The sequence below is a fragment of the Pseudorca crassidens genome, chromosome 17 (assembly GCF_039906515.1).
Source record: "Pseudorca crassidens isolate mPseCra1 chromosome 17, mPseCra1.hap1, whole genome shotgun sequence".
NCBI lineage: Eukaryota > Metazoa > Chordata > Mammalia > Artiodactyla > Delphinidae > Pseudorca > Pseudorca crassidens.
The window spans coordinates 60,822,120-60,848,510 of NC_090312.1; the positions used below are offsets into that span (position 1 = coordinate 60,822,120).

General features: G+C 38.3%; 1 long non-coding RNA gene across 1 annotated transcript; it reads right to left on the reverse strand.

Annotated features, from left to right (window-relative positions):
• Positions 1-26,381, reverse strand: LOC137210758 (uncharacterized). The gene is made up of 3 exons (XR_010936698.1): positions 25,971-26,381; positions 2,808-2,975; positions 1-1,128 (listed from the first exon to the last, which is right to left on the reverse strand). It is a non-coding gene; the product is annotated as an uncharacterized lncRNA (long non-coding RNA).
• Positions 26,382-26,391: the final 10 nt, after the last annotated feature.

The following is a 26,391-nucleotide window of genomic DNA, read 5'->3' on the forward strand; positions in this document are numbered from 1 at the left end:
ACAACTAAAGGGTTTTTTAACTTATATTTTATAGGTTATATAATGAAGTCATTATTTCCAGAGAATAATTCTTCTTTCCAATTGCTTGAAACAACTGTCACAATAATTCTATTTAGATTAAAGAAACAATCATAGTCTCCTTTGAATTAAGAGACATATTTCATTTTCCAATACCTCTATTCTCTTCATTTCTTCTAAAATTCATTATAAACCAAATAATTTCATTCAGACCAGGCAACTACCGGAAACACAATCAAGGGTTACAGTATACATGTGAAATTTTAAATTTTGTCCTTTATCTTTTTCTTGGGAACATTTTACATTAACAGGTAGAAACTTGAGCTTTTAAAATATTTCCCTAAAGTAGTACATTTGCATGAAAACAATATATAGGAAAACTATAGCTTTTCTTCAGGATTAGTATGATATAGCACCATCAAAACATACTTTGTAAGACACAAATGTTATCAAGAAACAATGATTGCTCTATGGTCAAAGGGAGTAATCAAAAGGAAGTTTTAAAAAAACTACAATCCCAGGTGTGTGGATTTTTAAGTCAAGAAAATCAAAATGCATTCTTCATATATATATATATATATATTTATATATGTGTGTGTGTATTTAATTTAAGCTATAAGTTCAGAAAAAATGCTGTTCTTCTGAAAATTTAGTAATCAAGCAGGACTTTGTAATAAGATGCATAAAGGCCAAAATAGGGCTTATATATTCAAGTAATATATTTAAATAAAAATTTGAGTAAGGAAGGGAAAAATAATTTAACTATAATTCTTAGCTCCAAGAATTTCACCAAGCACTGTACATATGTAGTTATCTCATTAACTCTTTCAACAATTCAAGAAGGTTATCATTGCCTGTATCTTATGGATGAAGAAACTGAGGCTGAAAAAAAAAGGAGTGATTTACTCAAGATCATACAACTAGTTTGTGGCAGAGTAAGAATTTCAAACCAGATATCAATTCAAAATCCTTCTGTTGGGCTTCCCAGGTGGCGCAGTGGTTGAGAGTCCGCCTGCCGATGCGGGTTCGTGCCCCGGTCCGGGAAGATCCCACATACCGCGGAGCAGCTGGGCCCATGAGCCATGGCCGCTGAGCCTGCGCGTCTGGAGCCTGTGCTCCGCAAAGGGAGAGGCCACAGCAGTGAGAGGCCCGCGTACCGCAAAAAAAAAAAAAAAAAAAAAAAAAAAAAAAAAAAAATCCTTCTGTTATTGACATGAGGATTCTTTAATGTTCTATACAACAATTTTTCTAGAAAAAGCACAACAAAGTCAGCACTGAAAAGATGTAGGAAAATATTGGTAGAAGTATATTCACATAGCCATTTAAGAAAGTAATTTTCCAGCAGCTATCAAAATTTTAAACATAAAAAAGCATGTCCTTTTACCCAGTAATTCACTTTCAGGAATTCATCCTATAGAAATCTTGCTATGCACAAGTATGCCATTGCAACACTATCTGTAATTTCAACAACAGAAAAGTAAGATCAACCTAATGTCCAGAAATAGGGAATTATTTCAATAAAATACAGTGTGCCCACACCACAAAATTGTACATAGCAATATAAGACTATGGTAAATCTACATGTACTTACATAAAAAGATCTCTAAGATATATTTTTAAGAGTAAAAGGAAAATAGAATATTACAAGTAAAATGGTCTTATTTATGAGCTATGTTAAATTACAGATAGATGATAGATAGATAGATAGATAGATAGATAGATAGATAGATAGATAGGAAGAAAAACATATTGAGAAGATCTTCCTACCATCCAATGATCTTGTGACCATGATTTATCTTTATTCCTAGAAAACAGTTCATGCTACTTGTCAAAGACCAAGAATTAAAATATCTCCCTCACAGGTCTATTGGAGCTCCAGGACTGAATCCACCACTACCATATTCACCATAAAACACATTTTTTGGCATTTACCATTTTAAAGCACTTTCACTTGAATTACCTAATCTAGTCCTCACAATACTAATAATCAAAGTATCCCAGAGCAGTTCAACAAAAACCAAGTTATACTATTTTGCCATTTTATGCTAGTAAACTCATATTTATTCAGTTAACAAGCATTTATTGAGGGTTTACTATGAGCCTGCTTCTCATAATAGGTAGAAACACGAATCAAATTAGACAAAGATCCTACACTGAAAAAAATGAGCAACCAGAGTATATGTGTTGGGAGATGTGGTGAATTATAAGATATATGCACAAAGAACATAATTTAAGGTAAAAAGTGAATAGGTAGCATCAAAAGGGTACCCAAAAAAGTACAAACTATTGTCTCAATGATCTGCAAATCATGAAGCCTGGGGGTCTTCCGTAAGAATCAAAACTTTGAACTCAAGTTGTTCAAGTGACTTTCTTTGCTTATTTATTCACAATAGTTCTTTTAGGATTGTACTGATCCTACAACACTCTACTGTGCAATATGACCAAGGGGCAAGCACACAAAGTCAGAGACAAGTAAATTGGAGCAGCTGGGGCTGCTCCACTTACTAGCTGTTTGGGAGAGTCATTTAACCTCTCTGAGCCTCTGTATGGTAAACTGTATTTTCTAAAAGTGACCATGTCAACATTTCTCTTCAGAACCTTGTCACTCCTCCATTAAGAGGAAAAGTCAATGTCTCCTCCTCTTGAAATTGGGCATTCCTCATAGTCACATAGTCACTCAATGAACAGAATATGACAGAAGTTAATGCTACAGTGACTTCCAAGGCTACTCATATAAATGATCTCATTCTCTCCCTCTCCCTCTCCCTCTCTCCACTCTTAATACTCACCTTTGAAATCTGTCCACCATGCTCTTAGAAAGTGCAAACTAGTCCATGTGAAAATATCACATGCAGTTCGTCAGCACCTATCAGCATCAACCACTCAACTTGTGAGTGGATGAGGTTTCAGATGATCACAGACCCAGTCTTCAAGTCTCCCAGCTGAGGCCTCAGACCCTGTGGAGTAGAGAGACAAGCCATCTCTATCTGAATTCCTGATCCACAAATACGTGAACCTAATAAATGGTTGTTTTGGTGTAATTTGTAACAAAGACAGAGTAACTGGAACATTCAATTCCCTCATCTGGAAAAACAGGAGGAGAACAGTATTTAGAGTGTTGTTTTGAGGATTAATAGAACCAATATAAAGCATTTAGTAAACTACCAGGCACACTGCCGATAATAAATGGAAATTACTGTAACCATGTTAACCCCTCTGAAAGATTGTCCTCTCTGCTACAGGCCGCATTATTTTGCCTCCTCTCTCCACCTCCCTGGTAGAAAAGTCAATCCTCATTCTGAAACTGCACCCCAACCCAACACATATTCCAGAATTAAACCAGTCTTTAGCTTATGAGCAGCTAGGTGCCCTTTAGCAGGCAGTTTGTACATCCCTAATCCCTTGCAGTAAACTTTAACTCTGAAGGTGGGAATTAACAGAGATGGAGTGGATGGAATAGCCAAGAACAGACAATGCAGACAAAAACTCTTTGGTGGTGAATCTACTTTCTAATTATTTTCTGCTGTCACTTAGGGCAGTATGTACTTGTGTGATATCTCACACATACACACACACACACACACACACACACACATTCACCATTTGAAATGAGCTCTTGTGTGATCAAAAATCATGCTGGTTGGTATTCAAAGCATCAGCTTAAACATTTCATTTTTCTGTTCATTCATTCATTCATTTTACAGACCTTTACTTAGCACCTTGTACACTCCAGGAACTATATAGGTACTAGGACTTCAATGATACATCCTACATACATCCTTGAAGATTTACAGTCTAAAGGTAGAACATATACGAGTTCTACTTGGTTATTGCGGAGTTCCTTCTTCTCCCCCAAAATCTTTAATAGTCTGCTTACACTAAAAATGTGTTTTAGTTAAAGAGGTCAAACTTTAAAACAAATAAGTTGTATATTAAGGCATCTTCAATTTATGTTGATATTCTTCTCTAGTAATTTACATTATCTTCATCATTGGCACACATATGAACCAACACAATATTTCAAGTATATCTGTTTTGTCTTTTCTTCAGTTAATGAACAAAGCTAAATGATCATGGTATTGCCATATGGGTACAAATATTACAGTGCACATGTTGTACTCGTGAACATAATAAATATTTGCTAAACAAGGCAATGAAAGTGGGGTTCTGGTAAAAACAGACTTAGTGGAAATAAAAAGAATCTGACAAGCTTTGCACAAGTTCCACAACAGCTGCCTGAGGAAGTCATGTTGCCCATCAGGATCAAATCCCTCTGAGAGGACTTGAATGAGCAATAGCCCTATCAACTGTCATAGTTAATGCTTCCTAGAAAAGCAGCTGCACTGAAAACTACTTACTGCTTAGTAAACTATTCAGTGTTCATAGCCCAAGTGCTAAGTATACATCCTCCCATCAAGACTATCAAGACTAACTCCATTTTGTCATATATTCCTACTTCACCCAAAGTCCAAGCCCCCATGTCACCCTTTATCTCATAACCAAAGTGCTTTCTACATCCTAATCCAGTTCTCCTCCTTTCTCCTTCTACCTAAACCCCAGATTTTCACATGCCTGGTTTCCTCTCATTGTTCAGGTCTCACATCAATTACCGTCTTCTCAGAGGCCTTCTCTATGCCATTAGGTAAGTCTTCTGTTATGCTCTATTACAGCACTATTGACTTCATTCACAGCATTGTCACAAGTTGTAATTATAACTTATTTTTTTTTCTTTACTTGTTTCATAACTTCTTTACTTACTTTTTTACTTGTTTATCATATCTTTCCAAATTAGGTGATAAGGTCCATAAAAGTCAGGGATAATACTCATATTGCTTACCACTCTATACCAAAAGACTAAATCAGGCACTAGCATGTGGTATGTGCTCAATTAATATATGCTGGATGAAAAAATAAAAACATGAAATACATAAATATCTAACAAGAATGTATCATTATATTAGCAGAAACATATACTTTGCTCCAATTCCACTACACTCATGCAGGTCAACGTCATCTCTTAATTGATTCAAACAACTTTTAACTGGTCTCCTAGCTTCTGCTGCTTCACTACTTTTTTCCCTTCTATTTAGTTTTGCAGCTTTTTTATTGATGCATAGTGAACTAAAAATATTATATTAGTTTTAGGCATATAACACAGTGATTTAATATTTTTATACATTACCAAATGATCAGCACAATAAGTCTTGTTACCATCTGTCACCACACAAAGTTATTGCAATATTATTGAATACATTCCCTGTGCTTTTCATTACTTCCCCATGGCTTATGTAAAACTGAAAGTTTGTACCTCTTAATCCCCCTCACTTACGTCACACGTCACCCTATACCCCACCCTTCTGGCAACTACCTGTTTGTTCTCTGCATCTATGAGTCTGTTTTTTTCTTATATTTATTCGTTTTGTTTTGTTTTGTTTTTTTCTTTTTTTTGTTTGTTTTTTCTGTTTTGTTTTTTAGAGTCCACATATAAGTAAAATCATATGGTAGTTATCTTTCTCTCTCTGGTTTATTTCACTTAGCATAATACCCTCTAGGTCTATCCATGTTGTTGAAAAGGCAATATTTCATTCTTTTTTATGGCTGAGTAATATTCCATTGTATGTGTATATATGTGTGTATATATATGTGAGGTAATATCTCACTATGGTTTTGATTTGCATTTCCCTGATGATTAGTGATACTGAACATCTTTTTATGTGTTTATTGGCCATCTGCATGTCTTCTTTGGAAAACTGTCTATTCAGGTCTGCTCATTTTTTAATCAAGTTGTTTTTTTTTTAATTATTGAGTTGTATGACCTATTTATATATATTGTCTATTAATGCCTTTTCAGTCATGTCACTTGCAAATATTTCCTCCCATTCAGTAGGTAGTCTTCTCATTTTGTCAATGGTTTCCTTTGCTGTGCAAAAGCTTTTCATGAGATATTACCTCACTCCTGTCAGAATGGCTATCATCAGAAAGTCTACAAATAACAAATGTTGACAAGGATGTGGAGAAAAGGGAACACTTGTACACTACTGATGGGAATGTAAATTGGTGCAGCTACTATTGAAAACAGTAAGGTGGTTCCACAAAAAAGTAAAAACAGAGCTACCATATGATCCAGCAATTCCACTGCTGCATATACATCTGAAGAAAATGAAAACAGTAACTTGAAAAGATTCATGCACCCCAGTGTTCATAGCAGCATTCTTTATTTACAATAGCCAAGATATGGAAGCAACCTAAGTGTCCATCAACTGATGAATGAATAAAGATGTGATACACACACACACACACACACAAACACACAATGGAGTCTTAGCCAAAAAAATGAATGAAATTCTACCATTTGCAAAATCATGGATGGACCTAGAGAGTATTATGCTTAGTGAAATAAGTCAGACAGAAAAAGACAAATTCTCTATGTTATCAATTATATACATAACCTAAAAAATAAAACAAACGAATGTATATAACAAAACAGACTCACAGATATATGGACAGAGAACAAACTGGGGAGAGGAAAGGGGGAGGGGCAAGATAGTGGTATGGGAATAAGAGATACAAACTACTGGGACTTCCCTGGTGGCACGGTGGTTAAGAAGCTGCCTGCCAATTCAGGGAACATGGGTTCAATCCCTGGTCCGGGAAGATCTCACATGCCATGGAGCAACCAAGCCCGTGTGTCACAACTACTGAGCCTGTGTGCCACAACTAATGAAGCCCACACACCTAGAGCCCATGCTCCGCAACAAGAGAAGCCACTGCAATAAGAAGCCCGCACACTGCAACGAAGAGTAGCCCCCACTTGCCACAACCAGAGAAAGCCCGTGGACAACAATAAAGACCCAACGCAGCCAAAAATAAATAAATACAATAAATAAATTCATTTTAAAAAAAAAGATACAAACTACTGTGTATAAAATAGATAAGCAACAACGATATAATGTATAGCACAGGGAAATATACTCATTGTTTTGTAATAACTTTAAATAGAGTATAATCTATACAAAATATTGAATCAGTATGCTGTACACCTGAAACTAATATAATATCATCAATCAACTATACTTCAATTCAAAAAATTTATTGAGATTTGTTTTGAGGCCTAACATGTGATCCATCCTGGAGCTTGTTCCATGTACACTTTATAGTATTCTGAAGTTGCTGAATAGTATGTTCTATAGATATATATTAAGTCCATCTGGTCTAATGTGTTGTTTAAGGTGAAAGTTTCCTGATTGATCTTCTGTCTGGATGATCTATCCACTGATGTAAGTGGGGTATTAATGTCCCCTACTATTATTGTATTACTGACAATTTCTCCCTTTACATCTGATCACTTTTTATATTTAGGTGCTTCCATGCTGGGTGCATAAATATTTACAAATGTTATATCCTCTTCTTGGCTCAAGCCCTTTATCATTATGTACTGACCTTGTTTTTTGTTACAGTCTTTGTTTTCAAGTCTATTTTGTCTGATATGAATACTGCTATTCCAGCTTTCTTTTCATTTCCATTTGCATGGAATACCTTTTTCCATCCCTTCACTTTCAGTCTTTGTGTGCCTCTAGATCTGAAATGAGTCTATTGTAGGTAGCATATCCACTCAGCCTCCCTATATCTTTTGACTGGAGCATTTAGTCCATTTACATTTAAACTGATTATTGATAGGTATGTACTTATTACCATTTTGTTTATTATTTTCTGGCTGTTTTTGTAGTTCTTATCTGTTCCATTCTTCTTTTCCTGATCTTTTCCTTTGTGACTGGATAATTTTCTTTAATGTTATGTTTGGGCTCCTTTCTATTTTGCATGTGTGTACCTATTGCAGATTTTGGTTTGCAGTTACCATGAGGTTCATATATATATCAACCTATACGCAGTAGTTTATTTTAAGCTGATAGCTGCTTACGTTCAAATGCATTCTAAAAGTACTACATTTTTACTCCCCTTTCCCACATTTTTATGTCATATTTTATATCTTTTTATTTTGTATCACTTATGTACTTATTGTATAGTTGATTTTATGACTTTTGTCTATTAGCTTTCATACTAGATTTTTAAGTGGCTAAACCACTGCCTTTAGTATATATTTGCCTTTACCAGTGAGATTTTTTTTTTCTTTCATATATTTTCTTTTTCCTAGCTATGACCTTTTCTTTCCTGCTTAAAGAATACCCTTTAAATTCTCTCATAAGGCCATTTTAGTGGTGATGAACTCCTTTAATTTTTGCTTGTCTGTGAAATTCTTGATCTCTCCTTCAATTCTGAATGATAACTTTGGCAGGTAGAATAATCTTGGCTGTTAAGATTTTTTTTTTCCTTTTTCCTTTAAATACATTGTGCCACTCCCTTCTAGCCTGCAAGGTTTCTACTGAAAAATTAACTGATAGACTTATGGGGGTTCCCTTGTATGTGACTAGTTGTATTCCTCTTGCTGCTTTTAAATTTTTCTCTTTAACTTGTGCCATTTTAATGACGATAAGTCTTGGTGTGAACCTCTTTGGGTTCATCTTATTTGGTACTTTCTGTGCTTCCTCCACCTGGATATCTGTTTCCTTCCCCAGGTTAGGGAAGTTGTCAGCTATTATTTTATCAAATAAGTTTTCTGCCCCTTTTTCTCTCTTCTCCTTTTGGGACCCCTATAGTGCAAGTGTTAGTACACTTGATGTTGTCTCTGAGGTCCCTTAAACTATTCTCATTTTTAAAAGTTCTTTTTTGTTTTTGCCATTCTCATCAGGTGATTTTCACTTTTCTATCTTCTAGATCACTGATCTATTCTTTATTATCTAATATGCTGTTGATTCCCCATGGTGTATTTTTTGTTTCAGTTATTGTATTTTTCAGCTCTGACTGGTTCTTTATTTTCTAAATCTTTGTTGACGTTCTCACTGTGTTTCTCCATTTTCCTCCAAAGTTCAGGGAGCATGTTTATGACTATTACTTTGAACTCTTTATCAGGTAAATTATTTATCTCCATTTCATTAGGATTTCTTTCTGGGGTTTTATCTTGTTCTTCCATTTGGAACATATTTTCTGTCTCCTCATTTTGTTTCTCTGTTTGTTTCTATGAATTAAGCAAAACAGCTACCTCTCCCAGTCTTGAAGCTGTGGTTCTGTATAGGAGAGTACCCTATGTAGACTGCATGTGTTGGGTGGCTTTGGCAGGCTGGCTGGAGGTGGAGTGGGTGCCAGCTGAGGGTGGGATCCAGGGGTTGCCTTGGCAGGACAGCCAGAGCTGGAGTAGGTACAGATTAGGGGGGATCCCAGACTGTACCACATCAGGGCCACCTTGGCAGGATGGCTGGAGTGGGCACACACTTGGAGGAGGCCTCAGAGCACACAATGCCAGAGTCACCTTTGGGGGACAGCTGGAGCTGGTTTGGGCCAGGGGCCTGGGGCACACTGGGATGGCCCTGGCAGGCCTGCTAGAGCACCTGAACCATGTTCCTGCTTATACTATTAAGGTAGAGGGGGAAAACAAAATAATGGCGCCCTCCAGTGCCTCTGGGCCCCAAGAGAATTCCAGCAGGTCCCCTTCTATATGGCAGATGCTCTAGGGTTAGTAAATAGATTTCCTTCATGTATAGTCTAGGTGCCCTTTAAACCACTCTTCTTTCCCCATACCCCAGGACAGGCAAGTCTGCATGCAGACCCCTCAGTGATATACCTCCCTACTGGAGGTCACCACAACAGGGGTGGGATTCCTGCTGATAACTATGTCTCCATCTCTCCTACCTGTCTGTATGTGGTCATTCTATTATTTGTCATGCAGAAGCTGTTCAATCAGCCCTTAGTTCTTCTTCAGGAGTAATTGCTCTGATAAGTAGGTGTAGATTCAATGTGTTGTGGGAGGAGGTGAATTCAGGGTCTTCTTACACTGGAACCTATTCCCTTCCCTTCTGAATCTGTTCTCCACATAGTAACAGAAGTGATTTATAAAAAGTAAATTTGAAAACAGAAAAAGTAATTCGAAACTTCTGCTTCAAGAAGGAAAAGTAGATCTTCTTCCCCCTATTTCTCCCATTAAGTACAACTGAAAACCCTGGAAACTGTATATAAAACAAACATGCCTCTGGAAAGTGAAGAGAAGGCAAACCAGCAAGGGACATGGAGACCCAAGGAACCACAAGGTAGTGAGTTACTTGTGTTTTCTTTTAACCTCACATATTCCAGATTTGGAGTTGAAGAACTGGCAAACCAGAAATGTCAACAGACATAAGCAAAAAGACAAACAAAAGCCATACTCCTTGGAGGTTTGAGAGGGATAAATATGCTTGGAAATGAGAAGGGAAGCAGGAGCCACAGAGGGTTTTATTAGTGAGGAGAAGCAGCATGTCTCAGTGTTTTCCTTTTCTCTTTTTTTTCAATCTAACTCATCTACTCCTCTTCCCTCTGGACTATATTTTAGATTGCAGATCTCCCTGACACATTTCCATGGCAATGCTAGACCATTACTACCTGTCTCGACTCCACCACTATCAGACAGGAATCAGATTTTCAGATGAGATCTGGGGAACAGGAATAAAGGAAATGAGAAGTGGTAGGAGAACGGAAGGGCAGATAATAAGATGCTGAATTAACCTCTTAACTTATAGCAAATATTCAAAGTGTCAGTGGAGAAGTAGAGAGAGAGGAAACTCATCAATGGTGTGGCATTTCATACTTCAGTACACATTACAAATACTCACTGAGAGTTTCAAACTATTTACTACCATATTCAACTAAATGGGGAAGGTTTTATGGAAGACATGAACATGTGAGAATCAATTGAAAGACGGATAATTCAGTGAATTGCTGGGATGTAAGAAAGAAATTTAGGAAAAACTGCAAAGGTGTCAATGTAATAACTGAACCAAAAAGGAAATTTAGTATTCTTGATTATTGATACATGAATACTATACATGAATATATTATGTATATTATATACATAATAATACTATATATTGTTATGTAAATATATTGAAATATATAATAAAATTTAAGCTGTATTATCATTAAATATTAAGAAAAATATCTAATTGAATATACTTTTTAAGTTTCACTTTTAGGTCCAAATCAGTGCTGAAACAGTGTACTAGGAAACAACTGAAACCTTGAAGCAAGCATTTTAAATATAAATCCATTAGTGCTCTTCATACACTAATGAATTAGTCCATACACTAATGAATTATTCTAATCTAGGCTTTTTGAATTCTCAGTAAATACCTTTGGATAATATTTGCTAATGTTAAAATCAAACCATGTATCTCAGAAACGACATTAAGTGACTTGTATATAATATCAATACTTTTTGTTTTGCTAGTCAGTGGATTCCTTTTAAAGCTGCTTATAACTTTTTCTTTAATATATATAACAGTGAAATGCTAAATTTTACCACAAGGTGGCTCTTCCTAGATTCTAAATTAACTGTATCATGTAAGTAGCACTGAAGGGCTTCCCTGGTGGCACAGTGGTTAAGAATCCACGTGCCAATGCAGGGGACACGGTTTCAAGCCCTGGTCCAGGAAGATCCCACACACCGCAGAGCAACTTGCTCAAGTGCCACAACTACTGAGCCTTCTCTCTAGAGCCTGCAAGCCACAACTACTGAAGTCCATGCACTGTAGAGCCCGTGCTCCACAACAAGAGAAGCCACCACAATGAGAAGCTTGTGCACCACAACGAAGAGTAGCCCCCGTTCGCCGCAACTAGAGCCAGTTTGGGAAAGGAGAAAAAAATGTAATATGTACAACTACATGCTCTTTCAATAATTTTTGCGTGTATATGTGTGTGTGTATGTGTGTGGGGGGGGCCGAGGGGTGTTGGAAATCCATGATTTAACCTATTTCACTTGTACAAGAGTATATCTCCCATTCAATGACAGATACAGGATATGAAATGTCAGATATGAAATAATTCACTTAAGGAATGTCTTTATTAGCATTTGAGGGAAGCCCAAAATACAAAACATTCATTCATTCAACAAATATATATTGGTCCTGACTATATTCCAGATTCTGTAATAGACAACATAACAGAGTGGTTAAGAACATAGACCCTGGAGCCAAATTGTCTAGGTTCCAATAGTAGTCCACACACCCCCGTCCCCACTATCTGTGTCCTCTTAGGTGAAATACTTAACTTATCATACCTAGATCTACTCACGTGTGAAATGGGTCTAATAATATAAGGTTGTCATGAGGATCAAATACTCAATATAAGTAAAAAGTATAAAAGAGTGCTTGCTATGTTTAAGTGCTTGGTAAGTATTAGCTATGATTATTAGGCACTGTAGTTGACTTAAATCACATCAGCAAACTCCTTGACACTCCTCCCATCAAAAGTCTAATGTTCTTTTCTTTAGATATGAGCTAGCCTTAGTGATGCATTCACAAAGAGCAGAAGGCAGTGACTTCTGAGGCTAGTTTAAGAAAGCAATACAACCTCAGCATGGCCCACTCTTTCTTAGGATGCTCACTCTTGGAACCCAGACACCATGTTGTGAGGAAACAAGGAACAAGACACAAGGAAAGTCCAGGTAGAGGCGTCTGGCCAACAGCCCCAACTAAGGTTCCAGGCAACAGTGAGCATCGGCTGGCAGACTTGCATATTAATGAGCCAACAGGTGGTTCCAGTCACAGCCTTCAAGCCGCCCTAGGTGTGGCTGAGTAGAGCAAAGCTGAGTTGCCTCTCCCAAGCCATGTTCCCATTGCGGAGGCATGAGCAAAATAAATGTTATTGTTTTAAGCCACTAGGTTTTGCCAAGTTTAGTCACTCATTAATAACCAGGACAGGCACTGAACCCATAAATAAGAAGACCCAGCTTCTTCCTTCAAAGAATAGTATAGTCAAGTACACAGGGACAGTATGATCTACTAAGAAAATTTATGGACTTTGGAGTCAGATAATCCAGAGTCCTAATCCTCTCTGCTTACTGCCAAACACCTCCCTAAGCTCTGCTTCTGCATCTGAAAAATCAAGGTTGTAATACTTGCCCTCAAGGATTTCTATATACCCTAGCAAATCACCTCCCTGCCTTGAGATTTGCCTCTCTATTTCTTCTGGACACCAGAGACAGAATAATCTGTCTGAAATTCAAATCTGATCCTGGGTTCTTTTCTCTGTCTTCCCATTGCCCATTCCCGAGAGGAAACTTCTATGCTCCTCAACCTTGCTTTCAAGGTCCTCTGTGACCTGGTCTTCCACCTCCTCGGCCTCATCCTGAGCCTTCCCAATTCTATGATTTGAGGTATTTGCTCTGTGGACTTCCTCTATTTCTCTTCTTGCATTTCCTTCTAAAATCCAAAGAATTCCCAGTCAAGTCTCTATGTAGTGTTCCAGCCACAGAAACATGAGCTTGTCTGAAAGCTTGAAGGACGGGGTAGATCTTAAGTATGACGTTCTTAAAGAGGTGAACCAGGAGTTTCATGCAGAATTTCAAAGAAAGCTACCTAAGCATTACCTTTATACACCTTTCCTTCCCCTGAAGGTTTTCCATTCTGAGCAGCTGGCAAAAATCTTTTTCCCCTCATGACTCTCTTATAGTCAGGTAGCCCCACCCTCCATTATATCCCACCTCTATCATGTACCAATCCTGGTCCTCAATCTTCCGCCCAAGACCAATAGCTAAGGTAATCCATCCTAGAATGGTTTAGGACATACAGAGAACCTAGCAGTCAGACGCCTAGACTTCTCTCACGTCCTCAGAAAGGAAGCACACATGGAACTTCCTGGGAAAGGCAATCTCAGCTATCCTCTTGGTTGCTTTACTTATATAAAAAAAATCAGCCCATTACTACATTATGCAAAAGACCTAATAAGTAAGATTGACTCCTTTACTTTAAGGTCTGGGGTGCATGGAAAATTGTACATATTCATATACTCATAATGTTTTGCCCCTAATACACTTGACTCTACCATGCTGTTTTTCACCACCAGACCTTAGGAAATACTGTCCTGCCTGGAATGCCCCCCTCCCCACACTTCCAATCCCCATTCCCTTCACCTGTCTAACTTTTAATAATCCTTCAGATCTGAATTTAGATGTTATTTTCTTCAGGAAGTCATCACTGATTATCTACTCCACAGCCTGGGTTGGCCCACTTCCTTCGTATGAACACTCTCTACTTGACCGAGTTATGGTTCTTGCTGCTCTGCATTGTAATCACCTGTTTGGTCTGTTGCCTTTGAACTATACTGTAAATGCCATGAGGGCAATAACTAATTCTGATTTTAATACCACTGTGTCTCTTTGGTCGGAGTATGGCAACCATAAGTGTTCAATAAATATCTGTTGGTGAAAAGAATAAATGAGATAATACATGTAAAGTGACTACCACCGAACCTGACACTTAATCCCCAACTCCAAGTAAAACTGCCTCTCTCTTCTTTATGTTGATCGGGTACCCTGTTGAGAGATCCATCCTAGTGTCTAGAACACATTCATATTTATTGATTTAAGTGCCTATCTCTACTTAACTGCTAACTGAAGTTGTTAAGTATAAAGTGTTTATCTTTAAGTGACCAGCACTTGGAATTATGCTTCACACACACAAGGTACTCAGCAAACGTGGGCTGACTGAATGAAGGGGGAGATAAATATGAAAACAATTTCAATACAGTGTGATAAAGGCCAAAGTTTACACTAAGGACAAACAGGAGCACAGAGGAAGAAATGCCAGCTAAGCTTGGGAAACGTATGAAAAAACACATGAAGGATTTAAAATGTAAGCTTTATGAATGGACTCTTTCAAAGGAGAGAGAAGCGGCAGCATGGACCAAGGAGAGGAGGCATTTCACATTTATAACAAGTGCTTCATCCGGTATAGGGGCTAAAAAGAGAGAAAAAGAAAACCAGGAATGAGGAGATTAGAGTGGTAGGCAGGGGGCAGATCATAAAGTCCTTTGTGCCAGCTGCCAGGCTAAAGAGTTTTGTGTTTTATCTCATAAATGATGCTTAATAATAAAGGATTATGATGCATGTAGACCTATGTTTCAGAATTCTCACTCTTGTAGCAAAAGTGGAGAATGAAAGTCTGGTGTCAAGGATACCAATGTGGAGCCAATTGTATTGGTCCAGGGCAATATATCGGATGCCCAAAGGAATGTATTTGTAGTGATAAATGAAGAGAAAACAGTTTTGAAAGATATTTTAAAAAACAATTGATAGAGACTGCTTCTGACAGGGTATAAGGATGGAGAAATAAAAATCTGGGACAGCGCTTCCCTGGTGGCGCAGTGGGTGAGAGTCTGCCTGCCGATGCAGGGGACACGGGTTCGTGCCCTGGTCCGGGAAGATCCCACATGCCGCGGAGCAGCTGGGCCCGTGAGCCATGGCTGTTGAGCCTGTGCGTCCAGAGCCTGTGCGTCCGGAGCCTGTGCTCCGCAACGGGAGAGGCCACAACAGTGAGAGGCCCGCGTACCGCAAAAAAAAAAATCTGGATCAATTCTTAAGTTTTCTGCTTCAGGTGATCTAGTAGTAGGAATGTTGTCACCAACAAAAGTAGAGAGGGGAGGGGAACATCAAGGTAGAGAGGAGGGAGACAATGAAGAAATAATGACTTTAAAGTACTGATGGGACATTCAAGTAGGAATGTTCAACCAGCTTTTGGGACTAGGCCTAAGTGAAATGCGCCTTCCTTTTCTGTTCTCTTCACGTCTAGAAAAGGAAAAACTGGGATTGGGGGGTCAGCTTTACCATTTTTCCAGCTGGACTGTTGCTGACAGGCAAACACTTCTCATCACTCAGCAGCCACAATGAAGTGGGTGCTTCTCCCTGTGGATCGCTAGAGGGGAAGATACGTGACCTCAATCTGTACTAGACACCACCTAACCTGACTTTCCATAAATCAATAGAGATCCAGTGGAAGTATAAGCTGATCTTTATTGAGGAAGAATCCTTGAAAACCATCCCAACCTTTCTCTAAAGCTATATATCTTTACCCATTAATTGGGACACCATCCAAGTTCTTCTGCCTCTTATTTAGGATTTACTCATATCCTCATCATTGATCACCTCTGATTATGTCATTAACTACCCTCATAGAGAACATTATTGATTGTTTTTCAGCATCCATGTTCCATCCTCCCCTCCCAACAGCATCCAGATTGTTATGCTGACATACACCCCCTCCCCCATGCAACCCATGTTCTTTGCATAAAGCTTATTCAAAGTCACCTACTTCGGGGCTGGACCTTGGTTGATTTAAGCCAACAAACATGTTCTATTCCCCTGGCCACAGTCACTGCTGCATTGTTGGGCATCTGACTTAAACTGTCCAATCAGGATAAATCTCAGGATTCTGCTTGGAATATTCAGATGGAAGTTCTTTTTCCCACAAGAATTAACGAGGAGACATATATACTTCATTACTACCGGCAGCCATCCTACATCGTGAGGCTTTTTAGCCTAACACTACAGAAAACAGAACAGAACCATTAAGTCATCAGATCACCCAACTTAAAATCCATCCTACCTCTGTATTTTCAGGTAATTTCACGTGTCAATATATTTGATTATTAATGTTTCAGCAAGTGTGAGCCGTATTTTCTATTACTTATAGCCCCAAGTCATACCAACCAATTTAGAACCTGGTATTAAAATGTGAAATGAGCTGAATGAGAGAAGCATGGTCCAGCACATATCCCAGGCTGAGGAACTGGCCATCCTGATAATAAGGTTGAAAAATTGTTGGTTAAACTGTTAGCTGTTGTGATGGGAAAGAAACACTGTATTCACAAACACTGAATTCTCCAGGGCACCTCATCCTCTCTCTTCAGGCCTTCTCAAATACTACCTGGGTGATGCTGGTGGCACATCTCAATAATTCTCTGAACTAGCAGCCCTCAAGAAGAATTTTGGAGAAGTTTGCTGGCTCCACCTACCTGTGTACTGCATCCTTAGAACATGGAGTACTTAGCAACTTATATCCTCATCTTTGGTACTTAGCTGCCATAGGTGATAAAACTCATGTATCAGCCAGTTGCATATCTTTATGTCTATCTATATCTACAACCATACCTATAACTATATTTATATACATGCTCATGTGTATATCTATAAAGCATATATATACATATGTCTAAGTCTATATATCCAGCTGCATACATAATAGTACGTTGTTGTAACATTTAGGGTGGTTATAGCAATTAAAGGAGCTCAATGGGTATTTGTTGAATGAATAAAAAATGCCTGCAACGTTTTGCATTCTCAGTAAAGGCTAGACATTATTATCTGTATTTATTGTATAATAGTAAAGGTAGTAACAACAGAAAATCCCAAGGTAAGCTTGCTTATCAATAAGGAAATTTATTACCTCAGATAATTTCAAGACCAGAAGCAGAGCAGACTCTAGGCACAGTAAATTCAAAGGCACCATCATGTCATCAAGATGCTTACCCCCCTTCACTCTGCCATCCTTATACCGGCTCCATCCCAAAGCAATTCCCTTGCAGTTGCAAGATGACGACCAATGGCAGTCAGGACTCTTTGTGCTTCCTTGTTCATAGCCAATTGCGGAGAAGAAGAGAATATTTCCCCCCAAGAACAGAAATTAAACCCTTCCCTTTTTTGGCCTTTCTTTTGATCTTTCTCTTCACTTGCCTCTGTGGCAAGCAGCCCTAAGGTGGCTCTGTCCAATTTAAGATAAAAGAAAAATTTTAAAGATATTGACTAGCCCACAGAACCTCTAGGAAACTTGGGGATAATGCCGCCAGGAACAAAGCCTAGAATCAAACCATAAAACAACTCTTGTGAGGATGCTTCTGTCACTGAGCTTTAGATGCTCTACCTCAGACGACCAACACAGCCGGCATGGGAAAGGATTCATCTGATTGGTAATGCAGAGGGCATATTCTGTACCCTAGCTGCAATGGAGGCTGAGAAAGCAAGTATACAGCAATTTAGAATTTTATAGGGGGAAATGGGCTCTGACTTCTCACCCAGATTCATAAGACTGGAATTCCCCAGACTCAGAAAGACACTCAGAGTTGGCATCCAATAAGGTCTGCTGCAGAACTGTTACAGGAGCTTCTGTCAACTCAGCCACCCACATGGTATGGTGCTCTCTGGGGAAAAGAGGACTAGGTGAACAACACTCAAAGGGCTTGCTTGTCAAACTGTGTACAGTATTCAAGCAAAAGTGAAAGAAGGTTCTCCGTTTCAATTGGCAGCAGGCTGCCGTCCTGTGGGTCTCCAGTCCAGCAGGGGCAGGTAGCATTACTGGAAGATCTCCAGCTTGCATCCGTGGTGTAAGAGTTTGACTCAAGTGACACTGAATGTCTCAGCTCTGTTAGTGGAAAGGCTAGTGCAGAGCTGTCAATGCAAGCATGACTCCATCAGTGGCAAAAGCAGTGACAGCAGCTCATCCAGCAATGGTGACAGGGAGCAATGACCAAAACAGATTCCCTGGAGCACAGAAGATACCTCTTGGGGAGTTTAAGGGTATGTAGAAAAGGAAAAATTTACAAGAGACTAGAGCTCCTTAAAATGAAGTGGGAGCTTGAAACTAGCAAGATTTGGGTATTAATGTTAACATCCAATGTCTCAGAGATATATGGTTCACATATGCAATTGGAGAAACATCTGGCATCTTACTTCCTGGAATTAGAGTGAGTTCTTAGGAAAAGGAAAAGGGAGTGCTTTTGCTAACTGGTTTCCTTTTTCCTCCTACAGAACATAGGAAGCAGCTTTCCTAGAATGCTCTGCCCCCCCCCACCAATGTCCACAAAGTTGTTTTCTTCTAGACATTCACATTCTCAGAGAGGTCCGATTTGATGCCTCAATGGATAATTGCTGCACGTCCCCCTACCCCAGCCACTCTGATCATATTACTCTATTTTATTGTCTTCAAAGAATATAAATTCCTAGGTAAATTCTTAAAACTTATTTCTTGTTATGTCTATTGTCTGTCCCCACGTAAACATTTACCAAATGTGAACTCCATGAGAAGAGTTGGCTTTGCATATGCTCTTGCTGATAAATTCCTGGAGGCTTAGAACGATAACTGGAACACATGGTAGGCAAGCAACAAATATTTGTTGAATGAAGAGGAAGATCTGGCTCCTCACAGAGTTGAGGCTATTTGATACCACATAAAAATTAAAACTGTCTGCAAGTCTTTATTTCAATTCAAACAACTTTGTCTCTCATTATTAAGCAATCTCTACATAAAATCCTCTACCTTTTCTGCCTAGGATACTCCTTTTCCCAACTATATCCCTCGCTTCCCATCCAGACACATCCTTCACCTGGTTAATTCCTTCCCAATCATTCTGGTCCACCCAGTCTTTCAATAAGGAAGATGAGAGAAGTAAGAACTCAGAACCAATATCAAAGAGCAAATCAGAATAACAGTAAAGCATCTGAGGACAGAACAGGCACATGAGAACATCAGTGTATCAAGACAAATTATTTTAGGAGCCAAACCTAGGATGCATGAATTATACTAGAGCTAGGTAAGAGTCAAAGAAAAAATAAATGAAATCATCTGAGCCAGCTATCATACTGTTAAATGAAGTGAGGAACCCAGGAATTCCTGGAACTAAGTCCAAATACTTTGTTTTCAATCTATGTCTTGCCAAGTATGGCCCTCTGAGGGTCTAGGTTCTACCACCTGCAATGACAGAGAAGGAATGGTGGAGGAGAAATCTGAGCTTGGGCTTCAGAGACAGACAGAACTGGGCTTGACTCCTAACCTTTTCTGAACAAGATAACTTCTCAGAGAATAACTTTTCATATATAAAGGACAAGCTATTTGGCCTTTCAGAGACTCAATCTGTAAAGGATCAATTATGATAATAGTACCTGACTCGTGGGATTATTTTGAGGGTTAAATAAGTCAATGTACATAAAATCGATAGTGCAGTTCTCTGCTCATGGTTCATTCATTCATTCAACAAGTATCTACATACATTACTATTAATATTGTCTATCTTCTTAAAGTAGTTGACCTACCGAGTTGACTCAAGATAATAATAATAGCTATTGTTCATTTTGCCAGGCACTGTACTAAGCACTTACCAAGCAAGATCATTTTTTTATTTTTCACAATAACCTTATGAGGAAGAACTATTATTGTCGCATATTACAGATGAAAAAAGTTGGAAGTAATCCAAACAAAAGACCACAGGAAACCCAGATGATTTAAGCCCTCCCTGAAGAGGCTGATATCCTACATAGGAGATGAGCAGGAATCCTGGTATTGATGGATCAGACACTTGCTACTTCTGCCAAGGCTATACTTTTTCCCCTGAAAACTTTTTTTTTTTTTTCTTTTTTGAAAGGATCTCTTGCGCACTGGGATGTTGAAACCTGGCACTGGGACCTCAGAAACCACAATTCCTTCTCTGTGTTTATCCCAGAAGCTGAAGCATATCTCAAACTTTATTAAGACAAAGACTTAAATGTACAATAAAACCTAATCCATTGGTCTGTTTAATTTCGGTAGTTTAGCTTTTTTTGGTTTTCATTTTATTTTTGCTCTGCATAATGCCTTTTATAGATCTTAACCAGGTTGTGATACTTCTTTGGTTATCTTCTTAAGGTTTCAAATGATACACATAAACTCATAAAGCGTTAGATCTGAAGTGGACCTTAGAAATCATCTATCTAGTCCAGTGATTTACAAATTACTCTGAGCAAATGAAGGAATCCTTTCTCTTTAAGCAGAGTTGTTTCACTTTGTTTCATAGAGCAAATTTCCCTTTAATGTCTCTTTGAAACCAAATTCCACTGAGAATGTTTGTATGTGTGTCTGTTTCTCTTAAACCACCAAGCTGATCCAATAAGACAACTTTAGTCACCCATTTTCATTCATTTATTCAGTCTAGCCCCAACATACGCCAGAGGTTCTGCGAGCCAGTGGAGAAGAAAAAGACATGTCCTCTGCCTTAAGGAGCACATGTTCTAGTCAGGAAGGCAGTCACATAGGGCTAACCAGTGGGGGCAAGACCACAGCAGAAGCTTGTAGAGAGGACTGTGGGCACATGATGAAGAGGGATTCAGACAAGCCTTTGCAGAGCAGGTCACCTAGAGCTGAGCCTCAGAAATGGGACAAGAGGAGTAGAATTCCAGGCAAAAGCTACAAGAAATACTAGCAAGAGAAAAAAATGAAAAGCTCAGACTGGGAAATAATTGATATAGCTGGACTTTGAGATTCATTGCATGTGATAGGTACTCAATAAATAGCTGGTTAATTAATTTACTAATTAATTAATCTGGAGGAAATAGACCATAAAGGAGAAAAAAGTCATTACATGAAGAGGCTCATGGGCCTACTCAAAAAATTTGGATTTTATTCTCTAAACTAGGAATTGAAAATGCAAAAGTCTAGAGGGATATTATAGGAAATGTGAATAAGTAAGATGGGCCAGGTATAAAAAAATTATTACGGAGACTTTACATGAAGTACCTGCCTTATTCAGGTATCATATAAAATGCTGTCAACACATGGATGTCCAATATATAATCCTGGCCCTTAGGCTGCACACATAACAAAGTACTCAAAAATAATGTGATGATTGTCTCCATTCATGTACCAAATACAAATACAATGGGCTCATAGAGGCAGTGCTTACTTAATTCCATCTGAGGAAATCGGGGAGGTATTACTCATGAGATCATATTGGAGAGGGACTTGAGGGATGAGTAGGAGCTCATATCTCTATTTCCAGTTACATCCAAAGACCCTTCAATCCAATCAGATTGGTCTCCTCAGTGTCCCACAGCACCCCACATTGTTATGCCCTTTCTCAAGTTTTTGACTTTGCCTAGGGTGCCTTGCCTGCTTCCTTTACGTATTCAATTCCTAGCAATCCTCAAAGGCCCAATGCAGGCCTTCCTCATGAATAAAATACATGAAGATTTCCCATGGGCCCGTGAGCCATGGCCACTGGGCCTGCGCGTCCGGAGACTGTGCTCTGCAACGGGAGGGGCCACAGCAGTGAGAGGCCCACATACCAAAAAAAAAAAAAAAAACGTTAACTGAGAATGTACCGGGGCAAGACACTATTGAAAGGGTGAAAGATATTTAGGACACAATGAGTGCAAAAGTGCTCAGAAAAGGGCGTCTTACTATGCATGGTAAGAAGTTTACCAGTTTGGGAGTCAAGAGTTCACTGGCTCTGGGATTGATTACAGGCAGAACTTTTTGCTTCTGTTTTTCTCAGTAGTCTTAGCTCTAAAATGGAGGCTTATCTTCATGACCATTATGGTCCCTTTCAGTTCTAAGACTGTAACTGTGATTTGGTGAAGAAATTTGGTCTCTTTGTTGTATTTCCAGTAGGATTTCCACACATGCTTTCAAAATCTTCCTTATGTAATATGATGAGTGGAAAATCACTAATCAATGGTAGCAGTATTGAAGTCTCTTCTTTGTCCCATTATAAATGTCATGTAATTCCTACCCTGGATTTAGGAAATTGCATAGGTCACAAATTCATTGTAATAAAGTTGGCTATCACGCTGCCCTGTTACAACTTTGGTCACTTCCTGTTACTCTAAGAACAGATCACTTGTGGTTCATTTTCTGAACTCTTACAATTTCATGGCAGGGAGAAAATAAAGGGCAGGCGGAGTACAGATCCTGAATATTAAGATTACAGAAACACTGCCTATGGAAAACAGCATACATGAATTAGGGAATTCATGAATATATCAAAGTAATAATTGAAAAAGAGTCATTTTATGTTTTTTAGTTATTATAAATCATTGAGAAGGACTTGCTTGCATTTTATCAGCTTTTACTTTGCACCTTCAGTTTGCCTCATTCCAACTTGCTGTATTAGTTGTACTCTTGATTATAAGCAAAATAACCAACTCTGGCTAGATTTAAGTAAAAAGCAAATCTATTCGAAGAACACTAAGTTACTCATGAACTCTAAGGAAAAGTGGAGAATGGGGAAGAACCAGATCAACTCCAGGGATCTTAGCCGTGGGACTTCATGGACCACAGAATTTCCCTTAGTCTGACTTTAGCTCCTGTGACTTCCAGCCTGTAACCACACCACCCACCCTCAAAATAATTTCTAGAAGAGAGCATTATTTGGACACAACTTGGGTCAAATATCCTCTTCAGATACAATCAACTATGACAAAAAACTTTTGTTATAAAAGTATCATATTACGAACATGGCCACGAGGGCCCCAGTCTTGTAGAAGAGGGACAAGCTTCATAGAAGGGGGAAATGTTGGGATCTAGGAAGCTACCTCAAGAGATGTCTGCCTATTTCACATACTTTTTCTGTTGTGTTTTTTTCTACCTTTCCTCTCCCTGCCCCTTAAACCCACTACCACCAAGTACCACTGTCGATATATCATTGTATAAAATAGTACCTTGAGTGGGCTCAATACATCCTGCTAGGTATATATCTTTTATATAAAATTAAAGTACTGAAAGGGCAGAAAAATGGTCTTTACAAATTAAAGACCTGTTACTTTACAAATTAAAATGTATGCAATTCAGTTTGATTGTGTGCACTGTATAGAGGCATCCAAGCTTAACTATCAATAAAATAGTCCATGCATAGAGATTAGCCATTAGATGTTGTCTGTGATAATACAACTTTTACTCTGACAACCACAGGATATTCTTTCTTAATTATTAAGGATGTTCCTGAGGCCAGAAATAAACCCATGTATATGTGGTCAATTAATTTTTGATAAAGGGGCCAAAAATATATTATACAATGAGGAAAAGACAGTTTCTTCAATAAATGGTGTTGAGAAAACTGTACAGCCGCATGCAAAAGAATGAAACTAAACTACTATCTTACACCATACACAAAATCAACTCAAAATGGATTAAAGACTTGACTGTAAGACCTGAAACCATAAAACTCCTGGAAGAACACAGGGGCAGTAAGCTCCCTGATGTCAGTCTTGGCGATGATTTTTTGGATCTGACTCCAAAAGCAAAGGCAACAAAAGCAAAAATAAACTAGTAAGAACTACATCAAACTAAAAAGCTTCTACACAGCAAAAGAAACCATCAAGAAAATGAATGGGAGAAAATATTTGCAAATAATATATCTGATAAGGGGTTAATATCCAAAATATATAAAGAACTCACACAACTCAATAGCAAAAAAGCAAACAACCCAATTAAGAATGGGTAGAGGATCTAAACAGACATTTTTCCAAAGGAGACATACAGATGGCCAACAGGCACATGAAAAGATGCTCAATATCACTAATCCCCAGGGAAATGCAAATCAAAACCACAATGAGATATCACCTCACACCTGTTAGAATGACTATTATCAAAAAGACAAGAAATAACAAGTGTTGGTAAGGATGTGGAGAAAAGGGAACCCTCTTGCACTGTTGGTGGGAATGTAAATTGGTGCAGCCACTATGGAAAACAGTACGGAGTTTCCTTAAAAACTTAAAAATAGAACTATCAGATGATCCACCAATTCCATTTCTGGGTATTTATCCAACGAAAACAAATACTAATTCAGAAGGATACAAGGCACTACCAAGTTCATTGCAGCATTATTTACAATAGCTATTATATGGAAACAACCTAAGTGTCCATCTATAAATGAATGGATAAAGATGTGATACACACACACACACACACACACACACACACACACACACACACACAAAATGGAACACTAAGCAGCCATAAAAAATGAAACCTTCCCATTTGGGACAATATGGATGGACCTTGAAGGCATTATGCTAAGTGAAATAAGTCAGGGAAAAAACAAAACAAATACCATGTAATCTCACTTATATGTAGAATTAAAAACAAAACAAAACACCAAGCTCATCAATACAGAGAACAGACTGGGGTTGCCAGAGGTGGGAGGTGTGAGTGAAATGAGTGAAGGGGGTCACAAGGTACAAACTTCCATTTATAAAATAAATCAACCATGGGGATGTAATGTACAGCATGGTAACTACAGTTAATGAAACTATATTGCATATTTAAAAGTTGATAAGAGAGTAAGTCTTAAAAGTCTTCATCACATGAGAAAAAAATTGTAACTATCACATTAGAAAAAAATCATAGTTGTATGGTGACAGATATTAACTAGACTTACTGTGATGATCACTTCACAACATATACAAATATTGAATCATTACATTGTACACTTGAAACTAATATAATGTTATATGTCAATTATATCTCTTTAAAAATATTTTAAAGAAATATTCAGTTCATTTTCTAAAAGTAAAATCTAGACATTAATCTATACCAGATATTCTGGAAGATAAAAGTTACATATAGTATGTATATCCTGTATGCTCCTTTCAATAATTAGTGAAGGAAGTTCTTTTTGGACAATTCCAATGATTTTTCCTAGATCTTTTTTCTCCTCCTAACTGGGATATCTCTATGCCTTTACTTCTTGAAAGTTTAATATTCCTCAGCTTCCTTGATATTAGATTATCAGATTTCCCACATCAAAAGTATCTTTTGCTACCACCTGCAGTCCTGACCACAAGTGAGGAAAATATTGCAAAGCTCCTTTTTCTTTTCTTTCTATACCTTTATTAACTTACAGAAATCATGGATATAACTGCCACCTCACAGCCAAGACTCCCAAGTCTGTCCTGAAAACTACCTCATGTTTTAGTCTACTGTTTCTACAGAATTCTCTTTTTATGTCTCATTCACACTGGAAGAGCAATATTATTAACCCAAAACCACTATTATGCCACAAGCCAGATTATCTTCCTGTGTGAATTTTGAAATTACGACTATCAATTTTTCCGAGTCTTCGTAATATTCGAAAGCCTTAGAAATCATGGAATGATTTTTATATCAAATTGCTCAATTCTAATGATAAACAGACCTGCAGACTGGTCTGAATTTCAGTATTTGACTATCAAAGAACGACTTTCCTGATAATCTTCAGCTCTTTAAACGTGCACGTCTAACAAGCTTAATACCATATTATTTGAGATAAAATTGCTCTCGAGATAGTAAAAAACAAACAAACAAAAAACCCACCACTAACACACTGAAGAATTTCAGGAGTTCTCTGCCAACGAGGAGTTCTGAATTATGTAGGACGAATAGGCTGTAGCGGAGCATTCCATCTTCTCACTCAGAATCAACTGTCATCCCTTAAAGCGCTGTTAACTCTGGAAACTATTCTGTAACCTAGTAGAACAAGCCCAAACTGGTGATGACTACAAGTCCCATGATGCAGAGCAGAAGCCCGGGCCAATGTTGGCCGCAGTGCCTCCCGGGAATTGTAGTCTTCTCATCACCTGTTGGGGAAACTAGGGACCGTAGTCTCCATTTCTCAAAAGTTAACTTTTAAAAATAAAGCTGTGGAAAAGAAGGTAAAATTCTTACCACAAAACTAGTTTCAACCTAGCTGCCAAAGACCCCTAGCCCCACAACTCCCGCCTGCGCCTCTGGGGGC